Source organism: Sphaerodactylus townsendi, linkage group LG05, assembly GCF_021028975.2.
Source record: "Sphaerodactylus townsendi isolate TG3544 linkage group LG05, MPM_Stown_v2.3, whole genome shotgun sequence".
NCBI classification, from domain to species: domain Eukaryota; kingdom Metazoa; phylum Chordata; class Lepidosauria; order Squamata; family Sphaerodactylidae; genus Sphaerodactylus; species Sphaerodactylus townsendi.
Window position 1 is genome coordinate 80864150 of NC_059429.1, and position 15160 is coordinate 80879309.

Here is a 15160-nt window from a genome sequence, read left to right on the forward strand (position 1 = left end):
ATTCTTAATCTACTTAACCTTAAACTCTATACACAATATATATATGTAATACAATCTTCTCTTATTTGCATTTGTATGTTGTCTGTCTTCATCATTTTCTTTGCTTTCCTTTAAATACAAAAGAATCAGATTTATCAAACCGGTTCATTCAAATATCTACAGTTAAGTATCTACAATTCTTTTCCGCTTTTATTTTAACGTTTTCTCTAAATAATCCACATATAGTTTCCATGTTCCTTCTTAGAATTTTTTTCTGGGTTATCTTTTAACATACAAAGTTAATTTATCGGCCTCCATTACTTGATAAAGTCTCTTCTATTCCAGTCTTCTACATGTTGGGGGGTCTTGGTTCTTTCCAATATTTTGTGCAATTTCCATTCTTGGCCATTGGTGATTAGCAGTACATAAACAAAGTTGTTATTTAGTTGTATTATTTTGTTATTATTATATAGACCCAGGAGAAAAATTTCTGCTTTTTTTTGTAGTTTAGTTTTTAGGATTTCTTCAATAAGATTAATTATCTCTTCCCAATAATTCTTTATTATTTTACATTCCCTTTACTCACATATGTAAAAGCGTTCCCTGCTTTTTTTTTTTACATCTCCAACATTTCATCATTGTTCATGCTTTTCATTACTTGTTAGTAATTTTACTGGTTAGTATAATATAGCGTATGTGTAGTATATTTTTTGGCAGTTTTCTCGTAGGTCCATTGCTAACGTAAACTTTGCATTATTCCACCACATTTTCTCCCATTCATCTGTTGTTATATTTCTTCCTATATCTTGGAGCCCCAGATGGGTGTCCATATTATAGAAACTTTATGTTTTCTTTGATTCCGTTTTATAACCTAACAACATATTGTATATTTTTTGGAGGATTGTTTTCTTATTGTCTTCTAATATTGCCCTTTTTTCTAAAACTCTTCATTTTTTTCTTATCTGAAAACCTTTTTTCTGAATCTCTTCCCTCATATGTTTCTTTTTTATCTGTATTATAAATGGAACCAGTGACATTCTTTCCCCTGAATTATTATCTCTTCTCTTTCTTTTAGGTTAATTGTTGTGCCTTCTATTTTTAGCAAATCTTTGTAAGTTTCCCATTTCTCTGTATTGCTGAATTCTTTCAATTTTAAGGATTCTACTCTCGAAATCCATAGTGGAGTCTCTCTCATAGAACCAATTTTTGTATTTTAACCATATTCTGGCTAGTGCTTTTCTTTATTAAATGTGTGTTGAAGTTATTAAAGAAGTTTTTATTGTGTTCTATGGGGAATAAGAAATCGTGCCAGCCTCTGTATAAATTGTACCCCTCTAATGTAAAGCAGATTAGTTATTTTTTAAAGATTCTATCCAAATCTTTTTTATCCACGTAACTGCAACAATAGCTTCGATAATATAATTTCAAAATCCCTGGTAATGCAAAACCTCCATATAGAGTTTCCTTTTAATCATTTGCAAATATGTTGATTCTGTCTCCTTTTACCATCTCCATATGAATTTGTTAATTATTATTTTCCTACTTCTGAAATATTTTATCTGATAGGTATTACTGGGTAGGTTCTGATAGTAATACATTAACTTCGCAGCAGAGACGCTTATTTTTAATTATTGCTATTCTCCCTCGATGAGTGACAAAAACAACCCTTTCCACTTGTCCCAGAGAAGTCTTGTTTGGGATTTTTTTGCCATGATTTTTTCCATAAATTGTCCCTCAAAATAAGTTATTGATTCTTGGTTCTTAATTCTATACCCAAATATTTTACCTTTTAAAGTGACCACTTTCAAAGCCTTGGATCTTTCCTTAGAACTTTTCCCCATTTCTTTCTGTTTTATATTGCCAAGTAACAATGTTTTCGTTTTTCTGTATTAATTTTTAGTCCTGCCAATTTGTACCAAATTGCTCCTATAATACTGCACATTTACTCTGCTTTGATTTTTTTTTGTTATTGGGGTTTTCTATGACCAATATCAAGTCATCCGCATATGCTTTGTATTTATAGATTTGATTTTTTATTGCCAATCCTTTCCATTCTTTTTCTTTATCCAATCTGCTGGTAAGTATATCTAAATATAAAATAAATAATAGTGGGGATAGAGGACAACCTTGTCTTGTTCCTTTGGTTATTTCCGAATTGTTTGGACAATTGGTTTGTTTATTCCTAATTCTTGCTATTTGCTTATGATATATTGTTTAGCAGATTGCTTCCTAGGAATGGTCCCTCTATTCCTCTTCTCTTTAATCAACTTTTATCACTTAAATCCCCAATTTACACTATCGTAGATGCTTTTATATGCATCCAGGAACACTCAAAAAACTTATTCTATTAGTTGGATTTTTTTCTCAAGTACTCAATAATATTCAACACCGTTCTAATGTTATTTTTTGCTTGTCTGTTAGGTATGTAATCCTAAATTCCTTTGAATTCTCATTTCTATATATATTTCCCTGCATATTGTTTTAGTCTTTCTCACTTAGGAATTTTTTTGGTAAAAATTTTATAGTCCAAATTAATCAGGGAGATTGGTCTATATTTGCTTGCCTCCAGAATTTCTCCTTCTTCTTTTTTTGAGTATTAAAGTGTTATTTCTTAATCTCCAACCAGGATTTTTTGGTAGTGCTTTTACCTTTCAGTTATATTATTGAAAGAATTCATTTCTAATTTTGGTACTTAGAATTGCTGTTTGTAGTTGTTGGTAATATATTTCTGTAAGGTTATCTTGGTCCTGGTGATTTGTCTTTTTTAATTGTTTTATTGTCTCTTGAATTTCTATAATTGTTATTGGTTTATCTCCAAAGTTATCTATTTCTTCTTTTTTCAGGTATCCGTGGTGAAGTCTGTTTCTTCTAAATATTTTTTTTATTTCTTTTTTACGTCTGTCTTGATTTTGCTCTCAGAGTGTATAATTTTTTGTAGAAGGGGATCTGTCAGGCTTTTTTCTATATCCTCTTCTTTCCTAATTATTTTATCTTTTCTCTTTAATTACATATAATTATTTTTCTTATCTTTCCTTTTTCTACAATTCAGGCTGTATGAGGAGCCATTTTCCGGGTTTGTTTGCCCATTCAAATTCCCTCCTGAGTTTTAGAAATTTTAATTTTTTTAAATGTTTCTTCTGTTATATAGTCCTTTAATTTGTGCTCTAGTTCCTTTCCATTTGTCTCTTTAATTTTTTTATTACTCACTGGATCTTTTTTTAAACTCTCTCTCCAAAATTCCTCTAGAGTCTTCATTTAATAAATTCTTAGTTCTTTGATATCTCTTTTGTTTCATTTTTCTATCTTGTTGTTTTATTAGTCCTCTTGCATATGCTTTGCTAGTGTCCCAGATTAGTGACTCATCTATATCTGGGGTCTCATTGAGGGTAAAGAATTCTTCCATATCCTTTCGCATTTTTATTTGAAATTTTTTATTGGACAATACCTTGTTATTAATCCATTGTCTATTATTCCCTCTCTTTTTTTGATGGATCTGCCATAACAGTGGGTTGTGGTCCCCTATTACCTTTGGTAAATATTTTATGTTTTTATGTTTTTTGAGTAGTTCATTTGTGGACCAAATCATATCTATTCTTGTGAATGATTTATGTCTGTTGGAATAAAATGAATAATCTTTTGCCTGGCCCTGTGTTTCTCTCCAGACATCTTTGATTTTCAAGTTCTTACTTAGCTGGAAAAAAGACTTTGGTAATTTGTTTGAATCTTTCTTTCCTCCCCCCTTTCTGTCTATTTTGGGGTCTACTAGTCCGTTAAAATCTCCTAGTATTATTAAGTTTGTGTACATATATTGTGCCAGTTCGTTCGTCAGTTCTCTGTAGAAATTAGCTTTCCCCTCATTTGGTGCATAGATTCCTACTATTAAAGTTTGTTCTCCAGTTATTGTTACTTCCACACCTAATACCCTCCCTTTGCCATCATTTATTACTTCTTTGGGGTTGAGAAATTCCTTTATAAAGAAAGCCACTCCTTTTTTTTTTTTGTGTTGCATCGAATTACAAAACAAATTTCCAATTTTTTCCTGTTGTAAATATTTTTTATCTTTATCTTTTAAATGTGTTTCCTGAATGCATATAATCTCTGCTTTTTGTTTTTTTAGATAGCTAAAACATTGTTTTCTTTTTTTTGGATTGTTTAATCCGTTGATATTTATTGAAATTATGTCCAATGTCATCTTTTTTTTTCTCTCTCTCTTTCTTTATATATCTATTTTCTTAAATTTAATTCTACTTCCACTTATCCACTATTTTTATCGCTATAAATATAAATATGAATACAACCCAGAGGAGATTCTTTATCATGAAATATCCATAAATGTTTGATTCTTACCATCCCCCCTGGAATCATCATTATTATCATCTTTCATTATCTCCTAACTATACATTTGTTTAAATAATCTATTAAATAATTCATTGCACATACCATCCTTATTTCTATATCTATCTTATTTGCTATGTATATAGTATTATATTAAAGACAAAACAAAACAGTAAATAGTATATATGTATATACTTCCGTGTCTTCTTTTCCTCTTCCGCTCCCTCTTCTCCCCCCTACGTCCTCTCGATCGTCTTCTTCCTGTAATGATCTAAAAAATTATCCATTCCATCTAAAGAGTCTACAGTGATTCTCTTATGGTTCTGTAAAAAAGTGAGACCTTCCAGCTGCAACCACCTATATGTGATTTTGTTTTCAGTTAACCAAGACACCAATGGTTGATAACCTTTTCTCTTCTTGCGTATGTGTAAAGGTATCTCTTTAAGTACAATCACTTGCTTTTGATTTATTGTTAGTCTCTGTTTTGCATGAGCCTGCAAGATTTCATCTCTATATATTTTTTTCGTAAAGGTTACGTTTATGTCTCTAGGTAGTTTCCTGATTCTCGCCGTTCTTGAGTTTATCCTATAAACTTTGTCTATGGCCTCCCAGATTTCTTCTTTTCCTAAAGATAGTAACTCTGCTATTGCATCTACTACCATTCTTCTTGTGTCTTCATCTTCGCTTTCTTCACATCCTCTTAGTCTTAATACATTTTCTTTCATTTTTAATTCTAGTAAGGCCATCTGATTTTTTACTTCTTCAATTCCATTTTTAACTATTCCTGTTCTCACATCTATGGTGGCGATGTTGTTGTTTGCTAGTTTAATTTCATGTTTCATTTCTGTGATGTTCTCTTCTACCTTTTTCAGTTGATTCATTTCTTTTTTTACTTCCGTCAGCTCCATTTCCATTTTGTCCAATCGACTTCCTAGTTTGTCAAATCCATCTTTCGTTTCCTCACGAAATTTAATAATGGTCTCTTTTGTATCCTCGTGCATTAAAGCCATCATTTCAGTCATTTTTTCTAGCTTGCTGCTCATATCGTCCCCGTTCTTATCTGGTGTTTTTATGTCTTTTAATTCTTGCAGTCCCTTCTTTGCGTTGTTCCTTGTCGCCATTCTGGATAGTCCTCTTAATGTTAAATATCTAGCAGCTTAGGAAGATGTGAGGAAGATATATAAGGATGACGCAAGTGGGAGAAGAGACGAGGGGAAGGGGGGGTGGTTACTTTCCTCCTCTGGGTTGCCTCCGTCTCTTGCTTAGCTCTCCATTCTCCTCCTTTCCAGCTTCTTTCAAAGTCCCTCCCCTTTTCTTAGATGCTATCGGCACTCTATGTTTCTATGCTCCAGCCCCTTCCTCCCGTGATTTCCCTCTGTCCTGTAGCCTTCCGCGATACGCGTTTAGGGCGTCCCCTTTAAATCCCTTTGTTTTTTTCCTTCCGAGGTCAGTCTCATCTCAAGGCTATTTCCGTTTCTTGTATTTATTTATTTTTTGGCAGGTTGCCAAGATATTTCTTCTAAGTGTTCTTATTACTCTTAGGAAAAGCTCCGGTTACACATGTCCCTGCCACACCTCCCCCTTTTTTCATGAACTTCTTAAACGTAAGTCCGTTTGTTTACTCACTCCGGGGAGGCTGGGTCGGGGTTTCCTCAGCGTTTTCTCTTCACTGTTTACCTCCTCAGAGCTCCGCCGTTTCACCTGGTTCTTTTCTCCGCCGGTGTCAATTTGGAGGGTGCCTCTGGTGATTACTTTTTTCTCACAGTTTATTATCGGTTTGCTGTCCGAGGCGGCTCGGCCGCTCTACCGCTGGCTTCTCGCCCCCTCTGTCCCGCCTTCCGCTCGATTTACATTGGGCGTCTTCTATCTTTCTGCATCACGGTTATAAGCGTTGTTACATTGGGTCCGCTGACTGCGTGAGCTTTGAAGCTCGAGGAACTCACCCCCATGCGTCCCCCCCCCTTTTTTCCAGGGAGGCTGAAAAGTGCTATTTTTTTTTCAGAGGGGTATTTAGTTTAAAAGCAGCCGGGCTCCAGAGTGCGCCTCCGCTTAGCAGAGCTGCCGATGTGCGCTTTTCTCAGCTGACCTGAACCTCTGGTTTTCGAACCCCCCCACCGAGCTCCCCTCGCTGTGAGGGCTTACTTCAGGGCCGGACATAACTTAAAGTCGGTCCTGGGAGAACTCCCTGGCGGGTGGCTGACAAATCCTGCCAAGAAAAATCAGGGCCGGGTCGCGATAAGCGGGCCCCTTCCAGCCACCCGCCTCCCCTCAGCCCCAGGGTCTCACCAATTGGAATGGTGCTCCAAAAAAAAAGCCCTTCGGGGAGTATCGTTTAATTCCTAACACCCTCCCACCCCCAGTATGCACTCCGTTTATCATTTCACAGACCCTGAGGTCTGTTCGTTCCGGCATGCCACCCTGGACTCGAGGCCATATCCTCCCATTTGGCAGGCAGGCACTGGGTGCCCCTTCTGGCAAAATGTGACATTCAATCTGCTTTCTCCGCTTCCTGCCCATTTCCCCCCCCCTGGACTCTCGCTGAGGCTGCTGGGCATCCATTTCCCACAAGGCAGCTGGTTTGTGGACAAGGCCATGCCCATGGGCTGCTCTTTTTTGCCTGTGCAGCTTTTGAGACTTTCAGCATCGTTCCTTGAATGGAAGCGCTCAGTAGAGGGTGCCCTCCGGGCGGGTGACTCATTATCTGGGTGATTTTTTGTTTATTCAAGGTGGGCAGGGCACCAGGGAATGTGGATTTTTGCTTTGTACCCAGGCTTTCCAGGCCCTGCCGTGGCTGAGCTGGGGGGTCCCCTTGGCTCCCCAACAAGACAGAGGGGCCCTCCACTGCCACCTCTCTCTGCTATTTGGAGCATCCACCTGGACTCGGGTTCTAAGGTGCATCTCCCTACAAGCTCCCAAGTGCATGGATAAGCTCCTGGCCCTCACTCACCCCTGCTGCAATCCGTGCTCCATTTAAAAACATGCAGGGTTCGCCAGGTCCAATCCTTACTGGGCCTCACCTTTATTTCCGGCTGCCCAGGGTGGTGGCAGAAGCTCTGGCAGAAGGCTGTTCTTGCTCTCGGGCTGGCTAGGTCCTTGTCGGGCTGCAAGCTTCTCCTGATCATCGCGATCAGGGGTATCCCGGGGAGTCTGAAGGAGGATCACCTGCAGTGGTCTGGCTGGCGTTCCTTCGGGGAGCTTTCCCAACGGCATTTCCTGTGGTGCAGGTGCACTCTCTGGAACCCGGGCTTCTGGTAGTGTGCAAGGTGCACTCTGACGCCCTCCGGTGCCTTTTGGTTTTGGGGTTTTACTTTCAGGGCCGGGTGTGGGCTCAAGGTCTCTTGGCCCCCGGGCCGGTGGCATTCTACAGGGTATCACCAGGGATCTCTACTCTTCTGGAGCTGTTTCCCATCTTGGTGGCGGTGCACGCCTGGCACGACCTTTGGCAAAATTGAAGGGTGCTTTTCTGGTGTGATAAATTCAGGCTGTGGTTCCATTGGGAGGTGAACAGGCAGTCCTCCAAGTCGGCACGGGTCATGCGCCTTTGAGTTGCGCGAGAATTTGGTTCTTACCTTCGCCTCTCTTTTTTAACATTTCCCTTTAAAGCTGCTTTCGCTCCAGGGTTTGTAGAATGAGATTGCTGACGCTCTCTTATCTCGCCAGCAGGTGGATCGTTTTCGGCGCCACAGCCCCAGGGGCGGAGCTGTTCCCGGCGACAGTGCCAAGGCGTCCCTCTGGAACCTTGCAGCAGCGGTGGCAGTCATCAGCAGGTGTTTTGAACTTCGCTGGCACCGGCCACATGCAGGCAGTGGCAAATGACCGAGCCAGTATGGGACTTCGGTGGAGCTTCACTGCGACCACCGGGAGGGATGTCCGCTGGGCGGGGTGGACCATCGAGGCCTCCTCCTCGAAAGTACCTTGGTCCGGCTTCCATGGGCAGGGGATGCACCCCCGCACTACATGGGGGAGTGCAGCTGGCGGGCATCACCTTCTATTGCAGGGTCTCGGGTTTTCCAGACGTTACCAAGGCGTTCGGTCGCGCGCCCGGCTGGTGGCTGGTTGAAGCGCCCGGGGTGCATTGGCCTCTAGGCAGAGAGGATCTCAGGCGCCCAGTCAGCTTCAGGGAGGGTGCTTCGGGCAGTCACCCGAGGGTGCTGGCGGCAAGTGTGCGCTTCACGCTTATGAGCCGCCTTTGCTCTTCACAGTCAGCTTTCCACCTGGCATACACACCATGGGGCTTTCCAGGCCCGGGAATTGGTCGCCCACTTCTACCAGGATCGAAGCCTTCCAGCACCGGGCTGCAAAGGGAGCACCTAGTCCTGTCTGGGGACATGGTCTATGCGTATTGGCTCTTTCAAAACCCGACCAGGAGGGTGCGGCGTTTGGGTCACCATGGCCAGTTCCCCAATACTGGGCGCACGCTCTCCTGCCCACTCCCTCCACTCATCAAGGCGTGGCTCCGGCACAGGCCACGTGGTCGGGTGGCATGCTCTTAGTGCATGAGGATGGGTCCCCCCCCTCAACTCCAGGTTCCAGTTCCTGATGCGGTGTTCCGGGGCAATGCCTGGCTCCGGGCTGGAGCCTGCCGGGCCGCTGAATTTGGCCTGCACTCCTTCCAGGATAGGAGCCGCCACGGCCAGCGGCTTACAGGGATGGTAGGACGCTTGGGAAGACATTTGGCGCTTTGGGCAGAGTGGCGGTCCGGGGCCTTCCAGTGATATCATATTCGCCACACACCTGGACTTGTTAATTCTTTCCACAGTGCCTCCAGGGACGCCGCAGACCGTCTTTCGACAGGTGTGGGTGCGTGGGGCACAGCCTCAGCCAACCGTGGCTGGAAGAATACGCCTCGCACTGGATGGGACTGGGGCCGACATCTCCGGACTCGGAGAGCACGTCGGAGGATTATTGTGTGGATGGGGCAGGGGGCACATGCTGTGGCAATGAGCTGGAGCCCAAAATAATTGAATATATTTTCCAGTCGGCCACACAGGACCTATTGGTCATTCTGATTTGGGGAGGAGGGACCTCCCCTGCCAGGTCGGGCCTTGACCTGGGCGGTGTGCGATGGCACGCCATTAATTTCTGGAAAGCTTTGCCAGGCATCGGCCTGGTATGACCTTTGGTTTGGTCTTTGAGATGCTGCAGCCGGTCCACTGGAGGGGAGCTGTGGGATCCCACTGCACGTGACAGGGCCTGCAGAAAGGTCAACAAAGGCGGCCACCAAGGTGCGGTCCCTCTCCCTTGGGGGAGGGGCGGTGGCGGACCATCTCCGAATCTCCCGGGACAACAGAGACTTCTTCGAAGCCGGGATGGCGTCCGCCTGACCTGCAATGGGGTTTGGACATGTGGCTTCAGTCCATTCAACTTACTCTCCCTCCGATGGTTGAGAATAGGGACAGGCTCCAGGCTTGAGGAGCTTGGGCGGTGAGCTGCGAGGGAGGGCAGCTCATTGGGCGAAGCTCTGCAACAGTGCAAGTCGCATTACATCTGGGGAGAGAACGCCCGCCTTCTGGGCTTCAAGGGCTCCCAGGCTTGTGCCCTGTTATGGGCCGGGGGGGTGAGTGCGGGCAGGCTGGCAGGCAGGTGCAGGCAGGTCGTGGGCCGCTCGCCCACACCCCAGGGAGTGGGGTTGGGGCTCGGGCCGGTAGGCGGACCATGGGCTTAAATGCCGGTGCCCGACACCCCAAAAGCAAGCAAGGCAGGAGGACGGGCTGTGTGCGGCCTGGGGAGGCTTAGGCCGGTGCCCGTCTCCCTCAGCATGGGTGGGAAGAGGGTGGAAGCAAGGAGTGCTATCTCTGGGGAGCTTCCCTTCCCGCCAGTCCCATATGATGGGATGGGATGTAAGCGACCCGTTTGCCGCCTCTAAAGCTCTTTTGTATATAGTTATTGCTGTTCTGGTTTGGATATTTCTAACAATAAACGGACTGCGCTCCATTCCCTTTTTCCAGCCTGTCGTCGCGGTGTATTGGCTATGCTAGAAGTAAGTCTCTACCATCTGGCAGCAAATGGCAAAATGTGGAACAGTTCAATGTAGCAAAATGTAAGAGTGCGATGCACATAGGGGCAAAAAAATCCAAACTTATCACATACACGCTTACAGGGGTTTCAGATGTGCACTATCAGTCACGCCGGATCTTAGGAAAGGGATTTTAGAGCATCTTAGTTGATAGTTCCATGGGAATGTCAACTCAAATGCATGGCAGCTGTAAAAAAAGGCAAACTCTATGCTTTGGGATCATTAGAAAAGGAATTTGATAATAAAACTGCAAAGATTGTCATGCCCCTTATATAAAGCACATTGGTGCGACCGCAGACTTGGAGTTACTATGTCCAGTTCTGGTCAGCCGCATCTCAAAAAAAGGCGGATATTGAGGAGATAGAAAAAAAAAGTGCAGAGAAAGGGGCAACAAGGATGATTGAGGGACTGGGAGCACCTTCTCTATGAGGTGAGAGCCTGCATGCGTTTGGGACTCTTTTTTTTTAGTTTGGAGAGGAGGCGGCTGGAGGGGGGATATTAAGGATTGAAGTTCATGTACAAAATTATGCATGGGGTAGAAAATGTTGACAGAGAGAAATTTTTCTCTCTTTCTCACAATACTAGAACCAGGGGGCATACATTGAAAATGCTGGGGGGGAAGAATTAGAAGTAATAAAAGGAAACACTTCTTCACGTAACGTGTTGATTGGTGTTTGGAATATGCTGCCACAGGAGGTGGTGATGGCCACTAACCTGGATAGCTTTAAAAGGGGCTTGGACAGATTTATGGAGGAGAAGTCGATTTATGGCTACCAATCTTGATCCTCCTTGATCTGAGATTGCAAATGCCTTAACAGACCAGGTGATCGGGAGCAACAGCCGCAGAAGGCCATTGCGTTCACATCCTACATGTGGGCTCCCAAAGGCACCTAGTGGGCCACTGCGAGTAGCAGAGAGCTGGACCAGATGGACTTTGGTCTGATCCAGCTGGCTTGTTCTTATGTTCTTATGTTCTTAGATGTAAGAATCTTTTGTATCCACAGAAAAGGGCACATAAATGTCCAGTGCAATAGGACTTATCTGGCACAGCATGAATTAGCTGTGAGTCCAGTACCTAATGTTTACTTTTTAGATTCCAAATGTTTGTAATAAAGCTCCATAATTTATCACAACCAGGCAACAAGAGTATAAATCAAAATGGAAATGTTTAAGATCTGTTTGGCATAGGTATTAATAGCTTCATAAACTACGGGGAAAGAGTGTGCTCCTGCCCGAAGCCTGTATTCCTGAGGTGGGGGCAGTCTTTCTAACACCTGCTTGCAAATTTCAAAGGGACCTTTGTTTCCCTGAGGATTCTTCCTCCTGGCATGTGACAAATGCTGTGCCGTGCTGTTTCCATAAGCCATCAGCTGCCAACATGTCTGCCTCCTTGTATCCCAGACATATGAGTTATATCACTGCAAGAACACTGAAGGGCATTTGAATGTGTTAAGTAACAACTGTGTGCTAACAGAAGCAGCAGCAAGATGGTGTGAGGGCAACCTGACAAAGCTTAATTGTAGTGAGATTCAGATGGGAGTTGGACATTGGAATGGGGGTGGGGAATACAGAAAATCATAGAGCAAGGAAATCATTGAAGCAAGGTGATAAGCCTCTGAATATGCCAGCCATAGATGTGGGCAAAATGTTAGCAGCAGAAACTACCTGACCACGGCCATACAACCCAAAAAACCTACAATAGCCAGAAAGAAAATCCATGAGTAAATACTGCCTTAGATCAGTTCATGGAGAGAAAGCTCCATTATTAGCATATGAAGAATCAATGGAAAATCTTTTTAAATAAATAAATGAATTGGAGACAGTTTTCCAAAGAGTTGCCATATTTGTCTGTAGCCAAAAGATAAAAAACAAAACCTCATTCTTATGCTGCATTCAGACACTATTATTAACCATGCTTTGTTTAACCTATAGTTTGTGCAACCCCTAGTTAGCCTATCAGAGATTTAACAAATCCCAGTTTGTACATAAATTCCCATTTATCTGGGTGGTTTTTTTCCTTTTCTCCTCTAAGCAGAGAAAGCTTCCTCCCTAAATGACCATCTGTGGCCAGGTGATACTACTCTGAAGGGTGGTGCTACTCAACAAATTGTTTGTAAATTCCGTTGTCAACTCATAAATTAGGCCCTTTCCGCCATCCCCAGGGAGCCATTCGCACAGGGGGCGCAGCTGCTTTGCAGCCGCGCCGCCCTCGCGTTGCCCGACCGGCGCGAAGCCGGCATTTCCCAACCTCACTCGGGGAGCGAGGTTGTTGGGAAATGCCGGCTTGGAGCCGCTGCCGTTCGCATGGCAGCGGCTCCAAGGCACCCTCCCCCCCCACTCCCACCCGTCACTTACAGGGCCCCTGGCCCTCTGGCGCATCGGCGAGGCCTGGGGACATGCCCCCATGCCCTGCGACGCTCAAGCAGGCACGCAGGGCCGGGGGGCGTGTCTCCAGGCCTCAGCGACGTGCCGGAGGGCCAGGGACAAGCCGGGTCGGCCGGGCGACAGCGCTCCGCGGCGCAGTCGTCCCAGCCGGTTCTGGGACCGTCCATGCGGACGGTCCCAGCGTCGTCGGGTCGGCATGGATTATGCCGACCCAACCCCTTCCACCTCCGTGCAGAAGGGGCCTTAGTGCACCCTGTGGTTAAGTCTTTTTTTAAAAAAAAACCTTTTAAAATCCTAGCATGGTACTAAAGCCCTGGACCAAGTAACCAAAGTTTGATCAAACCATATTTCAAAGCACTGTTTACCATGATATTTTAATCTGGCATTGGAGACTTATTTATTATTGTTGCCAGCATTGAGCAATCTTCTAACACCAACATTTGACTTGCAAGATGACAGGCTGGGGATGCATACAAGTGGAGTGAATAACACTCATTGCAACGACAGCAGCTTGGCAATGCCAGTAAACCAAGTTTGAATGAGAACTAAACATAATGGGAATACAAAAACAGTTACAGTATAAATACAATGTTTATTCTGCATGTTTAGTAGAGTACAAATACTCTGTTGACCTAAACATGGATACAACGTGCTGCCAAGTGGGACACAATTGTTTTTTACCATGAACTCAAACTAAAAGCAGTCAGATAGTTACCTAACAATGAAATCTTGTTCACATAAAGCTTAGGCCAAAATAAATCTGAGACTCATGTCAACTACTACCTATTCCCAAAATTCCAAAAGTTCCCACAAAATCAACAAAGTTGAAGACTTCTGGTCTAAGGGGATAGAAGGACTCCTCCATCTCTGTGTGCTCCCATTTTAAGTAACTATCTGCACTGTGCATATTTTTTTTAATTGAAATATTCTTTCGTGTAGGATTGAGCTATTTAAAAAATGGGTAGAGAATTGTATTGATAGAGTATTGGAAACAGATTTTTGTCTTTGGGTGGTTCTGTTTATAAAGGTGGCTTGGAATCTATATGTGTATGGTCTTTCCTGTGTATATGGAAAACATTCTGACTACCCACCTAGTCCAGAATCATTTGGATCTCCATCAAGAGCTTCAGAAAGAAAAGATGCTGTATTGCTATAGATGCTACCTTAACTGGTACCCAGCCCAGTAAAGCTTACAGTCTTTACAGGAAAATGGGTCAAGCAACTTAAAACTGGTTCTGGTGGGTTTTCTGGTTTTTTAGTTTTTTAGGAACCACAAAACGCAGCATTCAAACTTGTATTAAGGAGCACGAAAGACACTGTCGGCTTAACCATCCTGAAAAATCTGCAGTTGCAGAACATGTCTTAAACAAAACTGGACATAACATTTTATTTGAAAACACTGAGATTCTGGACAATTCAGAAGGTTACTTTGTCAGACTGCACGGGGAAGCCATTGAAATTCACAAACACCAAGACAATTTCAGCAGGAAAGAAAAGACTTTGAAAATTAGCAAAGCTTGGCTACCAGTACTTAAGCCATTACAACTAGGGAACACCAAAAGCAAACCCTAAAGGCATGCTAAATTCATGAACAATGGGACTCCACCCAAACACAGGATTTGCATTTACCAATACTACTGCTACTGCAGGGCATGAAAATGTGAACCACGCCCTGGACAGATAAGCCCCACCCGCAATACAATACTATTAACCACATCTTTGCATAACAAGTTCCACCCAAACACTTACTGATTGGTTCCCCACCCTGGGACATGGACAGTATATACCCCAAACATCCCTAAACATCTGCAGAATATCAAAGTGAGCTACAGGTGAAACAATAGAGACTCTCATCTCAACAGAAGAGGCAGATTCCACAAGGAACTGCATATGGAGCAGAAGACTTTTTGAAAGATGGGAGAGTTCAAACACAAACCCAGAACAATTTTTTTCTTCAAGTAATGATTGTCAAAGGCAAGGGAAAATGATTCTCAGAGAAGCTAACTACTAAGCTGTGAAGCGTTCTGTTTGATATTGCTGTTTTAACCAAGCACATCAAACCATCACAGAGGATACCTGTAAGTTTTAGCAGCTTGTTCATGCTTGTGTCAGTAACCTTCCCCTGGCTGTTTCAAATGTTGCACTTTAACACAAAGCAAGCTTCACCATGCAGGAAAATGTGTCTCTTTTATCTCATGTACATGTTATATGCACATGCTGTGCAACCACTGTATATGTAGTGTAGCATACATGTAGAGTTCTACAAACAGTTTTCATCCTTTTTTCTAGACATCTAACAGAAAGAAAAAGGATATGATAGGGTCACTGTATGGAAAAAATGGCAAAATGCTTACAAGGGATGGAGAAAAGGTAGAATTAAGGGATGGAGAAAAGGTAGAATCTTCATTGCCTCAGTCTTCTCCCAAAAGGAAAACAGTGCTCATC